Source organism: Dasypus novemcinctus, chromosome 4, assembly GCF_030445035.2.
Source record: "Dasypus novemcinctus isolate mDasNov1 chromosome 4, mDasNov1.1.hap2, whole genome shotgun sequence".
Taxonomy (NCBI): domain Eukaryota; kingdom Metazoa; phylum Chordata; class Mammalia; order Cingulata; family Dasypodidae; genus Dasypus; species Dasypus novemcinctus.
The window spans coordinates 136,383,460-136,407,878 of NC_080676.1; the positions used below are offsets into that span (position 1 = coordinate 136,383,460).

Consider the following 24,419-nt stretch of genomic DNA (forward strand, 5'->3'; position numbering starts at 1 on the left):
TTTTATCAGGTAATCTTTAAATAATTAGCTTATTCATATAATAAAGCCAAAATTCAGAACAAGCATCATTCATTGTGGATAAAATGAATACAATTTTTTTTCAGAGAAATAAAAATTTGAAATTAAAAGTTTTAAATGAATATAGAATTGAATTGTGGAAAGGTAGAGGGCTTTCTATTTGGTAAGTAGGTTTTGGGAAAAGACTTGAAAGCCAAAAAAAAAAAAAATCTGAAATTTTACATGAAGTCTTTGAATATTAAATAGTCTCCATGGTTTCAACTTTCCATCCTCTTCCAAATTTCAATTTAAATGGCTTATAAAGGTAAAAGAGAAATTCTATATGATACCACTAAAACTTTGAAGATCTCAATAAGAAATGACACTGATAAGAAAACAGAGAAGGAACATAGCCCAGGTGAACATCAAGATGATGAGGAAGAGCCCTTCTTTAATAGTAAGCTGCTGGAAGACAAGGTAAGTGTGAATATGCTTTAGGAAGGCAGAAGTGCTTAAAAACCACAATGTAATCCAGAAAGTTTGCTTGAAATACAGTGATGCTTTAATATTGCAATGACTATTGATTTAATTATTATTATTGCTCCTCCCTCTGCTATTACTGCCACAACTTATAGCAGTGTCAGACAGAGACTAATTTAGAAAATCAGATGAAAATCAACAAATCAATGTCATAGGATATAGAGAGAGCTAGTAGAAATAAAATTTGAAAAATATAATACATAAGAAAATATATTTTAGGGAGGAGCAAAATATGATAGGCCTTGTGGCAGATTGAGATTATTTATGAATTCCAAAAAAAGAAAGATTATGTTTGTAAACTAACCTATTCTCCTGGGTATGATACCCTTTGGTTGTATTAAATTTCTTGATAAGGTGAATTTCACTCTTTTGATTGGGCTATGTCAGTAAGGCATAGTTCAGGTTGAGTCTCAAACCCCTTGCTGGGTCTGACATAAATGGAAACAGAGAAAGACTTACTGAGACAGATAGACAGGAAGAGAGAACTCTGCTGTTTTTTATCCTGCCATGTGATGGAAAGTAGAAGACTCCAACAGCTGACTCCTGGGGCAAATGAACCATTTATTTGCCTGGCAGTTTACAACTGAGATTAAGAAGAGAACAGAACACCTAAGACTGATATGGGAGGTCCAGAAAGAAAACAAGTCCTATGCCAAGAGAGGGAGGACTAGAATTTCACTTAAGCATGAAGCCTCAAGACACTGGGCTCACTGAGCTCAAGAGGAAGAGGAAGACCAGAAGGAAAGAAGAGACTGGGCAGAGATCCTCTGCCATCATGCTTCAACATGTGGCAGCTGACTGGTGAGAAAGTACCTCTTATGATGCCTTGAGTTGGACTTTCCATGACCTTGGGACTGTAAGCTTTTACTCCAAGTAAATACCCTTTATAAAAGCCAACAGATTTCTGGTACTTTTCACCAACACCACTTTAGCAGACTAATACAAGCTTAAATGGGAGTTATTACAAAATATGTAGGGGATTAAGAAGAAAAACAATGTGTAGATAGTGCATTGAAGCAAAATATTACATTATTGAGACTTGAATGACACTCTAAACCAACTATACCATACATACATACATATATATATAACACTTCAGCCAACAAAACTAGAATACACATTCTTCTCAAGGGCATATTGATCATTCTCCAGAATAGACCACATGTTGGATCACAAAATAAATTTCTACAAGTTCAAAAATATTGAAATCATATAATGCATATTCTTTACCACAATGGAATGGAGCTAAAAATCAATAATGGAGAAAGGAAACTTCATAAATATGTGGAAATTAAACAACGTATTCTTAAACAACAATTGGGTTAAAGAGAAAATCAGAAGTAAAATTTGTAAATATCTTGAGGTGAATGAAAATAAAAATACAACATACCAAGTCTAATGAGATGCAGCAAAAGGGAGTGCTGAAAGGGAGATTTATAGCTAAAGGCTAACACTGAAAAAGAAGAAAGACTTCAAATCAAAGACCTAACTTTAAAACTGTAAGAACTGGAAAAAGAAGATCAAATTGTACCCAGAGAGCAAATGAAAAGAAATAATGAAGACTAGAACAGACATAAATAAAACGGAAACACAAAAGTAGAATTAATAAAATAAATAATTGGTTCTCTGAAAAGATCCATTAAATTGGCAAATATTTTCCTAGTCTGTCAAGGAGGAAAGAGAAAGGGTAAAAATAATTAAAATAAAAAATGAAAGGAGGCATTACTACCAAAATCACTGAAATTAAAAGGACTATAAGAGGATTCTATGAACAACATAGTAAATAAATTAAACTAGATGAAATAGACACATTCTTAGAAACACAAACTACCTACATTGACTCAAGAATAAAAAGAAGATCTCAACAAATGAATTACTATTAAAGAGACTGAATCAGTCATAAAAAACTTCTCAACAAAGAAAATCTCAGGACCAGATGGCTTCACAGGGGAATTGTATTAAACATTCCAAGAATACTCAACTTCAACACTTCACATGATATCCCCCAAAAAATGAAGAGAAGGGAACATTCCCTAACTCATTCGTAGAGGTCTATATCACTGTCATACTAAAGCCACAAGGAAAGAAAATTGTAGACCAGTATCTCTTATGAATATTGATGAGAAATCCTCAACAAAATATTAGCCAACCAAAGCCAACAGCATATTAAAAATACTATGCACCAGGAGCAAGTGGGATTTATCCTTGTTATGCAAGGTAGGATCAATGTAAAAATAACTTAATGTTATAATCACACTAAGAGAATGAAGGAATAAAAACACGTGAGCATCTCAATTGATGCAGAAAGACATTAATTTGACAAAATCTAGCACTCCTTCATGATTAAAAATACTTAAAACACTTGGAATGGTAGGAATCGTCCTCAAAATGATAATGGGCATATAAAAAAAATCCCATAGATAATATACTACAAGTTTAAGTGTAAGACTTAAACTTTCCATATAAGATCAGGAACAAGGCAAGGATGCCCACTGTCACCACTGTGATTCAAACACTTTACTGGAAGATCTTGCCAGAGCAATTAGACAAGAAAAAGAAATAAAAGGCATCAAAGTTGGAAATGTAGAACTTTCTCTATTTGCAGATGATATAGTCCTTTATACAGAAAATCCTAAAATCCACAACAAAGCTCCAAGAGCTAATAAATTATTTCAGCAATGTGGCAAGGTACACATTTGACACCCTAAAATTAGTAGTGTTCTATAGACAAGCAAAGAACAATCAGAAAAAAAAATGAATTCATTATAGCAACTAAACAAATCAAATATCTAGTTATAAATATAACCAAGGGTGTAAAAGACTTATAAACAGGAAACTAGAAAATATTTCCAAAATATATCAAAAAGGACCTAATAAATGTAAAGACATTCTGTATACATTGATTGGAAGGTTAAATATTTTATTATGTCAATAATACTGAACATGGTTTATAGATTCAATAGAATCCCAATCAAAATTTCCACAACCTTCTTCACAGTAAATGAAAATCCAATCAGCAAATTTATATGGTAGTGTAAGGGACCTCAAGAAGATAAAGCCACCTTGATAAAGAATAAAGATGTAACACTCACACTTCCTGATGTTAATCTTGTTACAAAGCAACTGTAGTCAAAACAGCAATGGTACTGTCACAAACATAAATAAACTGACCAATGGAATTGAATTGAGAATCCAGAAATAGAACTTCAAATCTATGGCCAATTGATTTTGACAAGACTACCATGTCCACTCAATGGGGAAAGAATAGTCTCTTCAACAAATGGGGCTGGGAAAACTAGATATCCATATACAAAATAATGAAAGAAGACCCCTAGTTCACATCAAATACAAAATCCAACCCAAAATGGATCAAATACTGAAATATAAGAGCCAGAACTATCAAAGTCCTAGAAGAAATTTTAGAGAAGCATCTTCAGGACCTTGCGTTAGGCAATGGTTTCTTAGAGTGTAAGCCCAAGCATAAGCAACAAAAGAAAAAATGGGAACTCATCAAAATTTTAAAAAAATTTCACAACGAAGGACTTTGTCATGTAGGTACAACAACAACTAACAAAATAGGAGAAAATATTTTGGAATGCCATGTTCAATAAAGACTTTATATCAAGAATATATTAGAAAAATCCTTCAACTTTGCAAGAAAAAGCAAACAACACAATTTAAAAGTGGACAAAGACTTGAATAGATATCTCTCAAAAAGAGATATAAAAATTGCCAGAAAGCACATGAAAAGGTTCTTAACATCATTACCCTCTAGGGAAATGCAAATCAATATTGTAATGAGATACAATGTCATCAACATTAGAATGGCTGCTATCTTAAAATCTTAAAAATTGAAAATAATAAGAGTTTTAGAGGATACAGATAAATAAGAACACTCAGTCATTGCTGGTGGCAATGTAAATAGTGCAGCCACTCTGGAAAACAGTTTGGTGGTTCCTCAGAAAACTAAGTATAGGATTACCATATGATCTAGCAATCCCAATACTAAGTATATTTCCCAAAGAGTAGAAAGCAGGTACTCAAACAAATATTTGTACAGTGTTGTTCATAGCAGTATTATTCACAATTTCCATAAGTTGGAAGCAACACGAGTGTCCATCAACTGATGAATGGATAAATAAAAATGAGGTATATAAATGCAATGGAATATTATTTGCCCTCAAAAGGAATGAAGTCTTGATATATGTGACAACACATGTTTGAACCTTGAAGTCTTCATTTTGAGTGAAATAAGCCAGACATTAATGCCAAATATTGTATGATCTCACTGATATGAAACAATTAGAATAAGCAAAATCATAGAGTCATAATCTAGAAAATACATTAGCAAAGGACAAGTTGGGGATAGAGAATGGGAAATTAAAGCATAAAATGTACAGTGTTCTTATGTGGAATGATGTAAATGTTTAGGTAATGGGTGGTGGTGATGCTAGCACAACATTGAGAGTGCAATTAACCACACTGAAATATTTATCTGAATATGATTAAAGGGGAAATGTTAGATTGTATACATGGTAACAAAGTGTTTTTTTTAAATCCATAGAACTACACTACATAAACTGGGAACCCAAGGTACTATTATAAAAAATGTGCTATCATAAATTGTATCCAATGCAAGTTGTTGTTGTTGAGGTAGTATATGGAAATCCTGTGTTTTATGCATGATTTCTCTGTAAACAAACAACTTCTTTAATCAAAAGAAACAAACGATCATAATGGAATTTACTGGATGAAATCATGGTGTTATAATAATCTTTTACTTTAGGCAAAAGCATTTGTGCCTCCATCCTTTACTCCTAAATATGATTACAAATATCTCATTCAAACATTTTTGAAATATAATGATATGGACAGGAAAAGATCACATATTCATAATTTTTACTGATCCATCAAAGCCGTAGAATGATACTGTTGGTTGATGTGAAAACACACAATTTGTTAGAAAACTATAATTATGACTTCCCTGTCAATCTTTTCTGAGAACTCCCCTCCATCAAAATATCTCTGGAAGCTGAGCATTTCAATGTACATTTCCCATTTGGATTATTGAAAACTGGTGCACAAGCATCTAGTTTCTGTTGACATTTAAAGAGTTTGGAAGTCATTATTCCATTCCTTAAAACTAGAAAAATCTGAACAAACTGAAAATCAATAACCTTTCTTTAACTCATCCAAAAACTGATGTTGCAGGGCAAATTGCTTCCCTGCAATTAGCAGAGACAGGTTAATTTAGAGATTCACAGTCATCTATTGCCTGGAGCAAAAGCCACTGGAGCTATAAACTGGTAGGAACACTTAAATTTTGACAAATTGCTAAATATGAACTAGCTTGAAATTAAGAAATTTATGGGGCCTACATCTTAGGAAGTCCTGCACATATTCATGGGTTTTAACTCCAGGAACCTTATCAGGGTCTCACATTGAAGAACCAAGTAAAATTGTTTTGTGGTTCTGTCCAAGGTTGGAAGGGGGACAAAGAGGGAAAGGGCCAATTTTCGTGAAATCCTCCCAGTGTGTTGTCCACAACAAAGGCTTGTTCTATAGGAGAAGAGACTTTTTCAGATCTTTATTCCACTTGAGGGAAAGATATTTTTCCTCCTACTCTTCTTGTTTCATCTAGGGAGGAAATACAGCTATGAAACACTTGTAGAGGTTATAGAACAGCCCAGGGACAGAGGCCTACTGAAAGATTGACATTTAATCACGTGATTATAAACTGGTTCCTCTCTTCCATATCTATCACCACACCAGCAGAGCAGTATATTAACAGTGGATTACATCTAGAAGAGATGCAAAATATATACTCTTTCTGATGACCAAAGATACCAAGGAAAGCAAAAATAGTACCTCTAGAGGAATTTAGGTTTTTGACATCTATAGCTACAGTAAACCTTAAGCACAGCCCAACTCCTTGTCAGATTAGGAAAAAGTCTTACATATAAATGCTAGTTTTATCATTCCTTTTCCTCATTATATTATGTCCAGCTTTGAAAATAAAAATTTACAAGAAATCCTTAATGATCAGAAACTGCACAATCTAAAGAGACAAAGCAACCTTCAGAAACAGTCTCAGATATGACAGATTTTGGAATTATTAGACAGGAAATTTTAAATACCTAAGATTAATATAATAAAGACTCTAATTTAAAAAGTAAACACCATGCAAAAATAGATAGGTAATGCAAGCACAGATGTGGAGACACTAAGAAAGAATCAAAAGGAAATGGTAGGAATCAAAACACTGTAACAGAAATAAGGAGCACCTTTGCTGGACTAAGTAGATTGGACATGGATAAGGAAAGAATCAGTGAACATAAAGATTGTTCAGTCAAAATTTCTCAGTATATATAAGGAAAAAAATATAAAGAAGAGAACATAAAAGGTCTGTGGGCAATTTCAAAAGTATTAACATAAGCATATTGAAACGCCAGAAAGAAGAAGAAAAATAGAAAAATGTAGAAGTACCAATTAAAGTAAAAATGAATGAATTTTCCAAAATTAATAACAAACAGCAGAGCACAGATGTAAGAAGACCAGAGAATACCAATCAAGAAACTAACAAATTACACTTAAGACTTATTATATATAAACTGAAAAAAAAAATAAAGACAAAAAACTCTTAAAAGAAGCCAAGACACAATGACTAGTGAAGACAGATGGTCAATGCCTAGTGAAGGGCCCTTATATTGATGGACCCTTAATATTGATAACTGTATTCTTGAAATTGAAACTTAGTCCACTATTATAGGGTGCCTTAGAGCTACATCCTGAGAACCTCCTTGTTGCTCTAATGTGGCCTCTCTCAAAGCCAAACTCAGCATATAAATACATAACCTTGCCCCCATCATAGGACATTACTCCCAGGAAGGAGCCTCCCTAGCACCAAGGGATTACTACCAAGCACTAACTAGCAATGCAACTGGAAAAAGACCTTGACCTAAAGGGGGAAAAAGTAAAGACATGAGTTTAGATGGCTAAAATACTGCAAAGTGAGTTGGGAGGCCATTACAGAGGTTATGCTTATGCATGTCTCAGCAGGATCTCATATATTGCCAAAGTAAATACTACCTCAAATAGTAAGGCTCCTGAGTTCTCTAGAAACATCCAGACAGTATAGTCAGGGTGGATAGCTCATGAGTTTGATGTCTCACCAGTGGGCCCTACTTTGAAATTTATGCTCACCTCTTGTTACAATATTGACCTCAGTGGTGGTTTCCATAAACATGTGCTCTTCTGATCCTTCTATTGAACCTATAATCAATACTAGAGTTGATAGGTGTATGTCCAAGAGACTAACATCTTTGGGCTACCCATTTGGCAATTTGGCCCTGAATCTCAAAGGAGTAGTAACACCGAATTTCCATTTCATTGACTCACCTGGGACAACTAACAAGGAGATTATGATGGACAATGATCAAGGGAGTCTACAACTGCAAGCAAAAGAGTCCCATCCATCTGCCCCATGGGATCAAAACACCCTCTCAATAAGAGGTGGAGTGAGCATCATGATCCCAGAATCCTTAGGATGGGGGAATGAACTATGGATTAAACTGAACTTACTGGTATTCCACTATAGACTTAATGTGATTCTAGCAATGGATGAAATTATATCATTGGTGTGGAAGCAGTGGCCAGTGGAGGTTCTGATGGCAGGGAGAGGGAAAACAGGTGTAAATGGGGACATTTTTAGGACTTGGGTATTGTCCTGAATGGCATTACAATGATAGATAAAGTTCATTACATATCTTGCCATAACCTAGAAAATTGTGCAGGAGAGAATGTAAACTACAGTGTAAACTATAATCAGTGCTTAGTGGCAATGCTCCAAAATGTTTTCATCGATTATAACAAATGTACCACAGTAATGAAGGATGTTGCTAATGCGGGAAAATGTGGGAGGTGTAGGGAGTGGGGCGTATGGAAATCCCCTATATTTTTATGTAACATTCATGTAAGTTAAATATCTTTTAAAATAAAAATTAAAAATATATTAAAAAAAAAAGAAGCCAAGTGGCTGGGGACATTTTATCTACAGAGAAACAAGGTTAAAAATTACATTGGACTTCTCTTCAGAAATAATCCACGCAAGAAGAGACTAGAGTGAATATTTAAAGTGTTGAAACAGAAATCTCACCTAGAAACCTAGAATTCTATATTCAGGAGATTTATTCTCCCAGTGGGTATGAGAAATAAAGATTGTCTCAGAAAAATAAGAACAAAACAGAACAAAACACATTGATTTTCAGCAGATATAACTTGCAATAAATCATTAAAAGTTCTTCAGGGAGATTGAAAATGATGTAGGTAAGTTGTATATAAAGAAAGGAAAAAGCTTAAAGCAGTAATAAATGAAGGTTAAATAAAAATATTTTGTTTTTCTTATTTTTAACTTGTTTAAAGGATAACTGTTCAAATGAATAGTCATAATGATTATAGAATATGGACAAGTGAAATGAATGTCATCAATGTCATAGAGGTTGGGAGGAAAGAATAGAGAATACGCTGCTCTTAGATACCTGCACTACATGTGAAGTGGCATAGTATTATTAGCAGTTGGACTTAGACTAGTTTAAAATGTATATTGCAAGCTCTAGAACTGTCACCAAAATATTAAAAAATAAGCACATTATTTGGTAAGAGAGAAGATAAAATGAATTCATACAAAATGCTCAATTAAAACCAAATGTAGCTAGAAAAGAGACAGAAAAACAAAGAATGAACACAACATACAAAAAAGTTATAGTTTACGTTGTTGTAGTTGCAGTAGTTTACACTCTCTCCCAACTACAACGTAAACTATAATCCATGCTTTGTAGCAATGCTCCAAAATGTGCTCAGCAAATGCAATGAATGTACCACACTAATGAAAGTAGTTGTCAATGTGGGAGGAGTGGAGGATATGGGGAGTGGGGTTTATAGGAACCTCTTATATTTTTTAATGTAACATTTTGTGTGATATATGTATATTTTAAAAAAGATAAAAAATGAAAAGAAACAGTTATAACATAGTAGATGTAATCCAAGTGTAGCAATAATCACTTTAAATGTAAATAGTCTAAACACCCCCAGTTAAATGACAGAGAATGTCAAAGTGAATAAAAAACAAGAAGCAACCTTAAGCTGTCTACAAGAAGCGCACTTTAAATGCAATGGCTCAGATAGGCTAAAAATACAGGGATGGAGAAGGATATATCATGTTAACACTAATCAAAAGAAAACTATTGTCGCCAAATTAAATTCAGAAAAAGCAGACCTCAAAGAAAGGAAAATCATCAGGGATAAAGGGAGGCATCACATAATGATAAAGGGATCAATTCTCTAAGAAGTAATGACATCCTGTGTTTATGTATCTAACAGCAGAGCATCAAAATATGTGAAACAAAAATTGACAGAACAGCAAGGAAAAATAGAGAAATCCATTTCTGTTTTTGTAGGTTATCAACACTTCTTAAGGAAATTGATAGATGCAGCAGGGATACATTCAGTAAAGATATAGTTGAGGGGAACATCACCATCAATCAATTTGATCTAAATCGACATTTAAAAAATACTTCATCCAACATAGCAGAATGTTCATTCTTCCAAAGCTCACATAGAACATTCACACCAAGATAGAGCACATTCTGTAAGAAATTTAAAAGGATAGAAATTATACCAGTGTGTTATTAAACAACAATGGAATTAAATGAGAAATCAGTTACAGAAAAATAGCTGGGCAATCCCCAAATATTTGGAGCTTAAACAACACACTTCTACAAAAAACTTGAATTAAAGAGGGAAATTAAAAATATTTTGAACTAATTGAAAAGAAAAACAACTTTGCAAACTTTGTGGCATGTAGTGAAAGTAGTGCATAGAGAGAAATTTATACCATTAAATGCATATATTAGTAAAGGAAGAAGATCCAAAATCAATAATCTAAGCTCCTACTTTCAGAATCTAGAGAAAGAAGAGCAACTTAAGGCTAAAGCAAGCAGAAAGAAATAAGTAATAAAAAGTAGAACCCAAAAGAGGGGTTTAACTGCCCTAAGCTGGGCCAATACAGTATATTTTCTCACACATTTGAAACTGAGACTAAGAGAATCATTTTTGACTGACCTCTGTCTAAGAGAGCTTAAGTTCATGACATGCAAAAGCAAAGAAACTCTTTTAAAGGGCTGAAAATTTCATTGGGGACTCAAAATGGTCTCTGATGAGTTCCCAGACCCTGGTTTTCAACCTAATTTGAGATCTCATAAAAATCTTTTGTATCGTTATGATAAAGGTCCTTATTTATCTAATTAATTCAATTTCATTTCTATTATTTGTAAGCAAAAGGCATATTAACTATGACTGATAGCCCTGCAACATGGAGCTGATATGAAATAATACATATATATATATATATACATATATATATATAATATATGTAAGAGAGAGAATCTTGTCTTCAGTTGTTTGCAGTGTGTTGGTTTTGGGTACTCAGTGCCACCCACCTTATAAACCAAATGCTGATATTATCTTTTTTAAACAATACACTCAGTTGGAAAGCAGAAACTTATATTTAGGCACACTTATGATTTCTGTGAGGTATTCAATAAAAGACAGATGTGGATCAAAACTACTTATATCTATTATGAGTTAACCATTAATATATTGATGTGTGGCAAAAACTTGTTCTGGAATTTTAGGGGTCTTTTAAAAATTATTTATTTTTACTAGAGAGGTTGTAAATTTACTTTAGTGGTCTATTTTGATAATAATATGCTCTACACTGTGAATGGAACAGATATTTCAGCACTAGTTTCCGATTATTTCTTGGTGCTTATCTTGATAAACTTCCATTTTGCATTCATCTATAGTCAAATCGCACAAACAAATATATGAAATTATAAATATAAATCAATAAACACATATGTATATATACATACATACATACGTTCATATAAAGCTTTGGATTTTTTTACTACTTGATTTTTTTTTTTGACTTAAAGTCAGTTGTGCCTTCTGAAATTATAAACTTGAAAACTTAAAAAAAAATCTTGAAATCTATACCAGTATTACGAAAAGGCAAAAACAAAGTACAGTACAGGCTAAGGGCAACCTATATTTGGAAATAATCCCTTTGACTAAGTGTACTTTGATTTCAGAAACTTGTGATAAAAGACATTAGCATGATTCAGATTCTTGATTACTTTTGTTTTAAAAAAGCTTTGAGATTACCAATTTAGTTCTTTGGCCAATCCTTTTGATCAGCTTGGAGTTAATCAGTTCTATCTCCATTCTTTTATTAAAGTAAAATGAGTTTTGAAGTTCCTTTTCTATAGAGGGCAACGATATCAATGACAGTTCATTTTCTCTTGGGATGCTCTTGCAATTTTGCTGGGCAAACTGCTTCCACTAAGCACTTCATGAAGGCTGAGGTCACCTCTCTTGTTAAAGAAGAAAAATTGCATCCTTTAATTCAAAGTTTCTCGAAGTGCAATGTAAATTGCAATTAAAGGCTGGAATTAAATTTTTAAATGACATAGAAGTTTTACTCTTGTTCTTTCTCCTCACTTTTTAGTAAATATTAATATTTAGGAAATATTGCATAATTACTTGGGTAAATATCCATTTGAAACCTTTTATTAAAACCTAAAAGAAATTTATTTTATTCCATAACATCATATGACTTATAGTACACAGGGATACAGTAAAAGAAATTAATATTTCCCTTCAGATATCCTAAGACAATACCACAATTCATTTAAAAATACCTCCTATAAAAGGCAGAGCAAAGTCTTGGCCAATGAGAATTTTCAGTAAATGATATTTTATTATTAAGTAGGGCAACTAATTCCGTTGTAGCTAGCTCTGAAAATCAGTGTTGCTAATATAGATGTTTAATATGCTTTTAAAAATTTAATTAAAAATTACACACTGCTTAGTATTCCACATGCTTGAGTTATGCAAATCCTACAATCTGAAATACGAATATGATTTGATAATAGGATACTTTTCCATATTCCCTTCAGCACCTATACACAAGAAGAAATGCAATGATTAACACTAATCGTCCTTGGCAAGAATATAATTTTATAAGGTATATTCTCTAGAAATGAATATTATAGGAAAGGGAATGTCTTTTGAGAATTGGACTTTTAAAACAATATATGAGTCAAATTAAAAATACATATGTTTTACAAAAAAAGATTTCACAGGCAACTGACTGGGAGTCTAACCTGTTTGAAGCAATTAACATATATAAAATAGAAGTGTCCCATGGTAAAAGGGACCTATTCAACCAGAAAATCATAGAAGAAGAGAAACATTGTATAAAATATTGTTCATTTTCATTCAAAGAAACTAGAAAAATAGGGGAATTTGACCTATAGACTTTAAACAACTTTGCCTCATTAGCTGATCCAAATCAATTGGACTAAACACATCCACATGACTTAACCTTTTGCCATCAAATGCTAAGGCCATCTTACTCAATTTGCTTGCATTCATGCTCACCAAACAACCCATTGCACCATTGAGAGAGAATGCCATAGTTGTAGATGTGAATATTGCTGCACCAGTGAGCATTGCTTCTCAATAGAAATAAATGACATTAATATTTCATGGTTTTCTTCTGCTCTTTACTAATTTAATTTTGCCCCATATGAAAGAGAGTAACATTTTTGGGATTATGAAAAAAAGTTATGCCTGGTGGCAAAAATACAAACATTGGTAAATTTGCACAATTAATGACTGCCTGTGAAGTTTCTTGAGAATCATGTTCCTAATTTGAACAAAGGCAATGTGTTTATACCTAGAACTATAATCTTTCTTATACACTCACAAGTGCAAAAATCAAAGAAAAAAATTTCTTCAAGGCAAAAATAAACATGTAGAATAATTAAAATGTTCAGCAGAAATTACCTCTCTAGCTGTAATGCCATTTGCTGTTTTGCGCAATCAAGCATATTAAGTATTAATGATTTGATTTCAGGGGGACAAGTCAAGGCTTCACACATTCACATGCACAATCAGACATTTTGGTAAAAAATAGAACCTTAAAACCTATCTCCTCAGTGATAGGGTAGACTAGGAAATAAATGGGTCATCCAGGAAAGGCAGATGACAGGAACAATATCCACAAAATACTCAAAAGCAATTTCAAAACATATTCTTTAGTAAGAAGAGATATTTTAAAACGAGGATTCAAGATTAAACTGAAAATCATGTGAATGGATTCAAACAGACATCGATGGTCTCCAAGCCTGATACTGGGTTATTATCTCATTAGGGATGGTAAAAATAGATTAGAATAAGAAAAAACAAACACACAAAAAACAGAAAACACAAACATAAAGCTGGTATTACTGTGCTTGGGATTATATTCATATAAGGCTTTTTCTCCTTTTAATTGTAAGTAAAACGAACACAGATGATTTAATTTTAGGCTTGGTCAGATTTAGCATTCAATTTAATATTTTAGGTAATCATTAATAAATGAGAAATACAATATGTAAATTCCAAACCAGAAGGGGAAAAAATGATTAAAAAAATAAAAGCAAACCAAACCTTAATCAGTCAATCAAAAAGTAGGCAGAGGAGAAGGAAACATTCAGCTTATATAAATGGCCAGCTTAGATCTGGCTCCCTAGCTCGTCTTCTGATGGAGCTTCCTAGGTAAGTGGTGTTTTAAATATCAAGGAAGCCCAACGGTAAGTGAGGGACGTAGAACAGGGTAGGGGACGGACCTAAGCAGTTTCCGAAGGGTATCTTCAGATTATTCTTTTAGGTTAGCTCTGGGGTACAAATTATGTCTCGGATTTACACGGATCCAAGGAAGCGGCTTTTATACCCCCGCTCCTATCAGACATTGATAGAGGGTTGCTCCAAGGGGGTGTACATTCCCGAAGAGTCATGGCTCTGCCCCAGCAAAGTGTGCCTCAGTAGCCAGAGCATCATGCTTCAAACATGAGCCTCAAATGCATGCTGTTGCCAAATCCAAGGGGGAATAATAATAAATGCTAAGAAGATTGAAGGATGTCTGGCCAAGGTTCCAACATCATTTGCACCAGAAACATATAAGGGAAGTACAAATAAGAAAGATTAAATACTCTAAAATATACCAATATTCAGAAATCAAACGGACTAAAGTACCCTGTGAAAAACAGGTTGTCTTATTGGGTATAAATAATAATCTAGTTAAATACTCTTTCCAAAAGACATACATGAAAACATAAGATGCAGGAAGAGAGAAAGTAAACATTGAAAAAATGTATGCCAGGCAAATGCTAATCAATTGGAAGGTATTTAATCCCAAATGCATTAATGACAATGAACAGAGTCCTTCAATAATGATAATTCAATTCTCATCAGAATATTAAAAATATTTTAATATTAGAAATATTTGTTCCTAATTAACGGGCTCCAAAAGACATGGAGCAAAAGTAAAAGAACTATATGAAAATTTGGCCAACCCTTCACAATATTGAATTTCTTTAACATAAATATAATATAATAAATAAATATAATTTCTTTAACATAAATATAAAATATGCATAATAAAATATATGCAAATTAAAAATATGCATTGCAATGAATCAGCACAACTGAACACAGCCAAATATTTAACATCAAGATAAAAAAAAGAACAGTATCATACCCAGATACACTTCCGTTTTGTACCAAGATTATTCACCTTCAATTTAACTGCTATATTGAGGTAGCACCATTACTTCACCTCACTTGTTTTAGAATCTTCTGTAAATGAAACCATGCGTTATATACTTTTATTTTGTTTCATTTGTTTTCTTTCATTTCCTTAGTTCATGTATTCTGTTTTCTTCTCAAAAATCTATTATTTTAACTTTCACACTTAAATACTGTAGTTGGTGCTGGGATTTAATGTATTCCCAAGGGACCTGAATCTCTGGACTGACCATGTGATAGCCAGGTCCTGAGCCTCAACAGACTTGCAACTCTGGTTTATTGGACTTACCCCACTCATCTAACATGGAGGTGAAAAACGTCAATCACCACACCAGGGAGCCAAGAGTGCCTACAACTGAAAGCAGGAAAATTGCATCCAGCATCCATGTGGAATTTAAGCTCCCTCTTGATATAAATGTTGAGTGGACACAACCATTCTAACATCCACAGGATGGAGGAATAGAGTATAGATTAGAGTGGATTTACTGATATTCTATTCATGAACTATTGTGATTAGTAATCGAAGAAAATGTGGCACTGGTGGGGAGAAAGTGGCCATGATGGCTGCTGGGGGTAGAGCATGGGAGGAAGAGATGTGATGTGGGGGTGTTTTCAAGAGTTGGAGTTGTCCTGGGTGGTGCTGCAGGGACAGTTACTGGACATTGTATGTCATCCTCCCATGGCCCACTGAGTGGACTGTGGGAGAGTGTGGGCTATGATGTGGACCGTTGACCATGAGGTGCAGTGGTGCTCAGAGATGTATTCACCAAGTGCAATGAATGTCTCATGATGATAGAGGAGGTTGTTGTTATGGGGAGAGGAATGGGGTAAGGGGTTGGGGGGTATATGGAGACCTCATACTTTTGAATGTAACAATTAAAAAATAAAGACCAAAAAAAAAAAAAAGAGAAAAAAGATACTTATTTCACCTAAACTCATATTTTTTTGCATGTAGTAGAGTAATGATACTTTTTTCTTCTTTCCTAATTGTTATCTTCAACTTTCTTGACTCACTTCAATGGCAACTTTGTTATAAATTACTGTCATGCATGTGTGTTTCTGTTTCTAAACTTGATTATGTTCTGTTAGCCTATATTACAAGTAAAGACTAACTCACTTTTGTATTTACTATAGCCAAATAATATTACCTAGTATTGTAAATCTTCAACCTTATTCTTCTACTTCAAGATCATTTTGTCTGTTATTTCCCTGTGTGTTTCTATATATATTATTGTATCAGCTTGTCAATTTTCTCAAGATAAGTGCTTGGGTTTTGAATGAGATTAAATTAAGTCTATGTATATTCAGAAAAAAATTGTTTAATAAAATTGACTATTTTTCCACTTAAGAGCATTTTAAGTTTCTCTGTTATTTAGGCTTCCTTTAATTCTTCTGAATGGTTTTACATCTTTTTAGTGGAAGTATTTCACAATTTTCATGAGATTTATACCTAGTAATTTTTATGGTATTTCAAATGGTATCACTTCCACAATTTAATTTATATTTTTGCTAGTACATAGAAATTGATTGTTTTCTCTATATTATTTTGCACCCAGGAACATTATTAAACTCATTTATTTATATCTATTTATATGTAGTTTTTTTTTCATTTATACATACACAATCACATTGTCTAAAATTACAATACATTTAAGGCTCCTTTTTCAAACTCTGTAACTTATTTTTATTTACTTGCCTTATTCTACTTGGTAAATCCTAGAGGACAGTAGTGAATAAAAGTTTTGATTATGAGTATTTGATCTCATTTCCAATTTTAAGAGTAATATATTGTAATTAAAAATTAAACATGATGCTTTCTGTGGAATTTTGTGTGGTAAATCTACACTAGATTAAGGAAATTACTTCTATTCATTGTTGTTTTTTTTTACTTCAGTGGATGATGAATTCACGAAACATCTTCTTGTTTCTACGATTAACAGAATATTCTCTTTATTTTTTCTATTTTTGTACTGTACAATTTTTATTATTTATTTTGATCATGTAGTAAACCATGGGCATTGATTTTTTTTTCTGGTTCTATGTATTTATTAGCATTTACATTTTGTATAGATGGAGTCAAACAGTATGAACTACTCTCTCTTTTCGTTCACTTAGAATACTTTCTTTTCCTTTTTTAATCATTGATGGTAGACTGTTAATATAATAATATACCCCACAGTCCATAGTTTCCTTTGATTGTTTTTTTATTTTTAATTGTTAAATGAAACTTGCATTTTTGACATAAAGCCCAAAATAACATTTCTAAATGACTCTGAATTTCTTCTGCTAATCTTTTGTTAATCATTTTTTAATGTATGTATATAGGAGATAGTTTTAATTTTCATTATGTAATGTCTGCTTACTCTTTTTCAAATATTATGCTGGTTTTATGAAAAGACCCCATAACAGGGGAACATCATCAACATAGCAATGTAAAACATCTCCTGGAAAAGGCTCTTCAGTGCAACAGTAAATAAAAGGACTAATCCCACTTAGAGCACTGGAGGATGGTGGAGAATAGAGAAGGACACCACAAATGCAGAATCAAAGAAAAGGAAAATATCAGATGGGAAATTTCTATCCTGGATCCACCAGTCCTTTCCCTTTTCCCTCCATTTGTCCTGTGCAGCTTGGATGTCCCTCAGAGGTGCAGCCCATTCCCTCCCAATACAGACACAGACTATAGAGTCACTCACAGTAGTGAGTTAGAATTCCACACATATCCAGGCACAGGGAAGTCTGCAGAGATCCAGGGCAAAATACTAGCCTCTAAGTTGTACTTGTGCTGCATTCAAAGGGGCCAAAAGGGTGGGGGGACTATGGCAGAATTGTTAAGAGGTTTGCTCACTCAAACTGATTTCATTTGGCTGGACCACCTAAACACAAACCTGATTTTTCTGGAGTGACCCACCTTTCTGAGTTGACCCCATCTTGCTACCTGGGGTGAGATAGCTTAATAGGGAAGAAACCAGAGGCAGAAAAACTTCATAGAAAAACAAAAGGAGTTTGAATTGAACTGCTGTAAAACAGGATTGTCACAGAACCAAAATGTGTAGGAAAAGGAGGCACTGAATGGAGAAGGAATGGCACAAAGGAAGCTTTCTCCTGGAGGTGAAACAATTACATAAAAAGTACAGTCTTAAACATTGTTCTACAAATTCAGGACAAGAATCAGATGAAAAGGAGGTGAGAAAATCTGTTTAGTAAATCACAGACTATTCCAAAGATCCAGAAAAAGTTGGACCCAGAATCAAAGAAGAGTCTTAACACAAAGCAAATCACCATTAAAACCCTAGACAAGATGGAGAAATGAACTTCAGAATTAACTCATCAAGATATTCAGATGCCTAGACATCAGAAAAAAATTATAAGCCCTACTAAGAAACAGTAAGATATGGTTCAGTCAAAGGAATGAATTAAAATTTCACACACAGAATTTGGAACAATAAAAGAAATTCTAGCAAAACTTTTAAAACAATTCAAAGAGATGAAGGAAAATATAAAGTGCTAAAAATATTAAGAAGACAACATGTGAGCATGAAGAAGAATTTGAAAGTATCAAAAGAAATATAGAAATTGTGGAGAAGAAAAGTACAGTGGTAGAGATAAAAATACACTAACAGCATAAAAGAGGAGATTTGAACAATCACAAGAGGACAGTAAAAATCATACAGTTAGAACAAAGGGAGAAAATAATAGAAAAAATTGAGTAGTGTCTCAGGGATTTGAGTGACAGCAAACATATGTATCATAGATGTCCCAAAATGAGAAGAGAATGGCAAGCAGGGCAGAAAGAATATTTAAGGAAATAATGGCTGAAAAATTGCCAACTCCTATGAAAGACATAAATACAAATGTCTAAAAAGTACAATGTACTCTAAATCGAAAAATCCTAATAGACCTTCCCTGAGACACATTCTAATCAGAATGTCAAAGACCACAGGTAAAGAAAGAATTCTGAAAGAAGCAAAAGAAAAGTGATTCATTATATAAAAGGGGAAGAACATAAAGGACTTGTAAACAGAAAACTACAAAACATTGCTAAAAGAAATTAAAGAAGACCTAAATAAATGGAAGGATATTCTGTGTTCATAGATTGGAAGACTAAATATTGTACAGATGTTAATTCTACCCAATATGATTTACAAACTAAATGAAACTCCATTACCATTCTAATAACCAACTTTGCAGAACTGGAAAAAACAATTATCAAATTTATTTGGAAGAGTAAGGGACCCCAAATAACCAAAAATATTTTGAAAAAGAAGAATGAAGTTGGAAGATTCACACCTCCTGAATTTACAAATTATTACAAAACTATAGTGGTCAAAAAATCAGGTACTAGCACAAGAATAGAAATATTGACCAATGGAATCAAATTGATAGTACAGAAATATACCTTCTATGGTTAATGTATGGGTAATTGTTTTTTGAGGCTGCCAAATCCATTCAATGGGGAAGGAATAGTTTCTTCGAATGGTGCTGGGAGAACTGGATTTTCATATAGAAAAGAATGAAAGAGGATACCTATCTCACCATAAGTAAAAGTTAGCTCAAAATGGATCAAAAACCTAAATATAAAACTATAAATATCCTAGAATAAAATGTAGGGAATCTTCAGGATCTTATGTGATGCAATGTTTTCTTACACATAACACCTAAAGCACAAGCAATGAAAGAAAAATAGATAAATGGAATTTAATCAAAATTGAAACCTTTTGTGTTTCAAAGGAATTTGACACAAAAGTGAAAAGACAACCTATACATTGGAAGAAAATATTTGGAAATCTGTAGTTGATAAAAGATTAATATCCAGAATATATAAAGAACTACAGTTCAGCAATAAAAAGATAAACAACCAAATTTAAAAATGGCAAAGGAGTTAAATAATCATTTCTCCAAAGAGATATAGATGGTCAAACAGCAAAACTATTCCTTGATATATTGGATTCTTTTAGCTGTTATTGTAAATGGGCTTTTTTTTTCTTGATTTCCTCCTCAGGTTGCTCATTGCTAGTGTATAGAATGAAAATATGATGTGATAGTTTGAAGTTTTGTGAATTCCAGAAATGTAACATTCCTTAAACTAATTCATTCCTCTGGGTGTGGGGTCCTTTGATCACATTAGATTCAATCAAGGGACCATTTGATAAAATCAATTGATTATATCACTTTAGGAACTTTGGTTAGACTATGTCAATGTAGTGTGACCCAAGTTTGGTCTCTGCCCACTTGCTGGGGTCATATACACACTGAGAACTGAAGGCAGAAATAAACAGAGGATGTCACCTGCCATTTTGAACTTGCCATTTGAGAAAGAGAACAGAGGAACCCTAAGTGGCTGAGAGGGAGGCCAAGAGAAACCCCGAGAGGTTAGGAGAGAAGCTAAGAGGCAGGATGCTGAAATCAGTGGAGAGCCCCGAAGTGAGAAGGCAGAGCCCCAGATGATGAGGTACCATTTTGCCTTGCCGTGTGGCAAGAATCCAGGACCTGCCATTAGCATCTCTGATAATTTCTTGATCTGAACATTTTCACAGCCCTGGAACTGTACACTTTTACCATAACAAATTCCCTTTATAAAAGCCAACCCATTTCTGATATTTTGCATTGACAACCTTAGCAAAATAAAACAGATGCTCAACATCATTAGCCATCAGGTAAATGCAAGTCAAAACCACAACGAGATATATTTCACACCCTTTAGAATCATTTTAGGTTTCTGCACATTGTGGTGTGGCCAGAGTGGAAAAGAGTTTGGCAATTCATCAGGAAGATAAATTTAAAAATGCCATATTACCCAGCAGTCCCACCATTAGGTATATACCCAGAAGAATTGAAAGCAGGACTAAAACAAATATTTGCACACTACTGTCCATACTGGTATTGCTCACAATTGCCCAAAGATGGAAGCGCCCTAAGTGTCTATCAAACTATAAGTGGGTAAACAAAATGTGGTATATACGTATAATGGAATATTATTATGTGAAGGAGTCCTGATGCATGTGGCAACATAGATGAACCTTGAGGACATTGCATTGAGAGAAATAAGCCAGGCACAAAAGGACAAATATTTTACGATCTCACTGAAATGAACTTATAAAAATAATCAAATTCAGAGAGTTAAAATCTATAGTTTACCAGCAGATAGATGGGGTTAGAGAATGGGGAGTTGATGCTTAATTTGTACAGAATTTCTATGTAAGTTGATTATGAGGTTTTGGAAATGGGTGGTAGTGAGTATAATTAATTGTACTGGATTATATATACAAATGTGGTTAAAAGAGAAAGCTTTATGATGTATATACTACTAGAATAAAATTAAAAGATAAGACTATAATGTAGTGATTACGTAGATTGTGAGTTATAGCTAATAGTGCAAGTACAAGAATGTTCTTTCATAAATTATAGCAAAGGCAAAGCGCTAATACAAGGTGTTAATAGCAGTATATGGGAAAATAAACCTAATGTAAACCTAATGTAAACTATGGCCTATATTGAATTTTACAATTTGAGTATTGTTTCATCAATTGTAATATAGGCCCCATCTTAAAGGAAAGTGTCAACAATAGGGGGTTATATGGGAACACTGTATTTTGTATGTAACTTTTCTGTAGGCTTACAACTTACCTAATTAAATTTTTTTTAAAATACCACAATGACAGTACTATATCGTGTGCACCAGACAGATGACAATTGAAAATTGGGTCAACATTAAATACTGGTAGGGATATAAATCAATAGGAATCATCATTTACTGATGATGGAGTTCAATTTTTTATGAACACTCTGCAAATCTGTTTGGTATTGCTTAGTAAAATTAAACATAACCTATGGCCCATTAATTCCATTCCTCATATGGAAACATGAGTAAGAATATACATAACCATGTTGTTCATGATAGTAAAACCTGGAAACCATCACAATGTTCATCTAAAAATAGAATGGTTAAATAAGCTGTTGTCTAGACATAAAAATGAAAACTAATGGCAGTAAAATTGCATTAATGTGGGAGCATCACAAAGAAAAAAGATCTGGGTTTTGTTTTAAAAAGCAAGTTGCAGATGAAGAATACAATACTCTTTCCTTTGTATAAAATTTTTTAAAAGTTGAGATTTAAAAATACCTATTGTTTAAGGAAGAAAGAGGAGCAGTATATTTTCTTCTTTTTAATTCCTCTAAATTTTTTTTGTTTTCTTAGATTAAAGTAATGTTTTCCATTCTGTATTTGAAATTATTCATCTTTCTAGCCTTGGATTTTCTTTGTATGAAGGTTTTAAAATTAGGATTCAATTTCTTTAATAGTGCATGACTATTAGCATTTTATATTTCTTCTTGTATTCATTTTGTTAAATATTGTTCTAAGAATTTTTCATTTGCATCTACACTTCTTGTATTCATTTTGTTAAATATTATTCTAAGAATTTGTCACTTTCATCTACATTTTCATAATTTCATAAACCTTCATTCTCTTGAAATTGTTAGGACTTGTTTTTAGGCTAATGTCCCATGTGTGCAATGTTGAAAGATGTATATCTATTAAGTCTATTTTGTCTGTTGTTCAAATATTATATATATTTAATGACTTGTTTCTTGGTCATTCGGTTACTGAGAAAAGTATATGAAAAATATCCACCTAGGATTACCAATCCATTTTTCCTTAGATTTTGGAAATTTTATTTTCTTTTTTTGGAAGCTCTATTTTTCGGTACATGCAGACTCAGTTTTTATCTCCCTGATTATCTGAGATTTTCAGGGCCATGATAACATTAATTTGGAGAGACTAGAAATCCAAATTCAAGGTTCTGTATTCAGAGAATACAGAGAACTGTAGTGTTGTGGTGGTGGCTTGCTGGTCATCCATAAGTTTATCTGTGTTACATGGCATCTGTCTCCTAGTCTGTCTCCTTCTGTTTCCTACCCTTATGTCCACATTTCCTCTGTTAATAAGAACTCCAGTCATAGAGGATTATGATCAACGGTGATTTAGTTTGACTTCACTTTAACTAATAACATCTTCAACGTTTCTATTTACAAATGGGTTCACACTCCAGACTAGGGGTTAGAAATTAAATCTGTTTTTGTGAAAGACATGACTCAATCCATAAAATTGATAGATTGCCCAGTCGAAATTAGAGATGTCCAACTGTACATCTAATAATTATTCTGGTATTTTGGTCCGAAAGTCCATTCTGTCTATTCTTATTACAGTGACTCCCAGTTTCTTTTGATTTCGTTGGAAGTTTCCTATTGCTGTTATAACAAATTTAAACACATGTACTAGCTTAAAATAATACAGCTTTACTTTCTCACAGTTCTGAAGGGCAGAGGTCTGATATCACCCTTACTGGGCTAAAATCAAGGTGCGGTCATGAAGACTCTGAATAGACAGTCTGTTTCCTTGCCTTTTTCAGTATCTAATGGTCTCCTGCATTTCTTGAATTGTGACTTCTTCTTCAAATCACTGTCTTGCTCCTGTCATCATAGTTTTTATCATTCTGTATTATTATTTGGCTCATATCCATGATAATTTCCCCACCTCAAGATCCCTAAATTAATCACATCTGCAAAGATCCTTTGCCATATATAGTAATGTGCACAGTTTCTGGGGATTAAGTTGTAGATATTTCAGGGCTTTTATTCAGCCCCCCGTAATTAGTATACAGGCTATATCTTTCCCATTCTGCTAATTTCTACCTTATTGTCTCCCTATTTTTATTGATTGCTTTGCAATCGTGCTATTTATATTTACTATTGTGTATTTTAATGTAATATTATGATATATTTTTAATTACCTACTTATTTTCCCATTTGTTCTTTCTGTTTCTTTTTCCTTTCATTCTTTCAGATTACATGCTTTTATTATTCATTTTATTTTTATCAGCCTATTAATTTTGCATGACTTACTACTGATTTAGCAATTATCTAGATATCAAAATATATACATTGTGTTACTAAAGACAATTAGAACTTCAACCACTTATTAAAAAGTGATTGAATTTAGAATACTGCAACTATATAATATGTTCTTTTATATATATTTTATTTCTATATCTATATTTTGCACACTCTACAAAATACTATTATTTTATGTAGTCTGTAGTCATTTATATTTTGCATAAATCCATTCTATTCCTTGGTATTCATTGTTCTCTCCTCCATGCTTACATCTTATACATTTTCTTTTTTCTTGG

At 33.0% G+C, this 24,419-nt stretch overlaps 1 pseudogene; it reads left to right on the plus strand.

Moving 5' to 3' along the window:
• Positions 1–309: 309 nt before the first annotated feature.
• Positions 310–24,419, plus strand: part of LOC101419950 (ribonucleoside-diphosphate reductase subunit M2 pseudogene) — a 158,245-nt pseudogene continuing 134,135 nt past the window's right edge.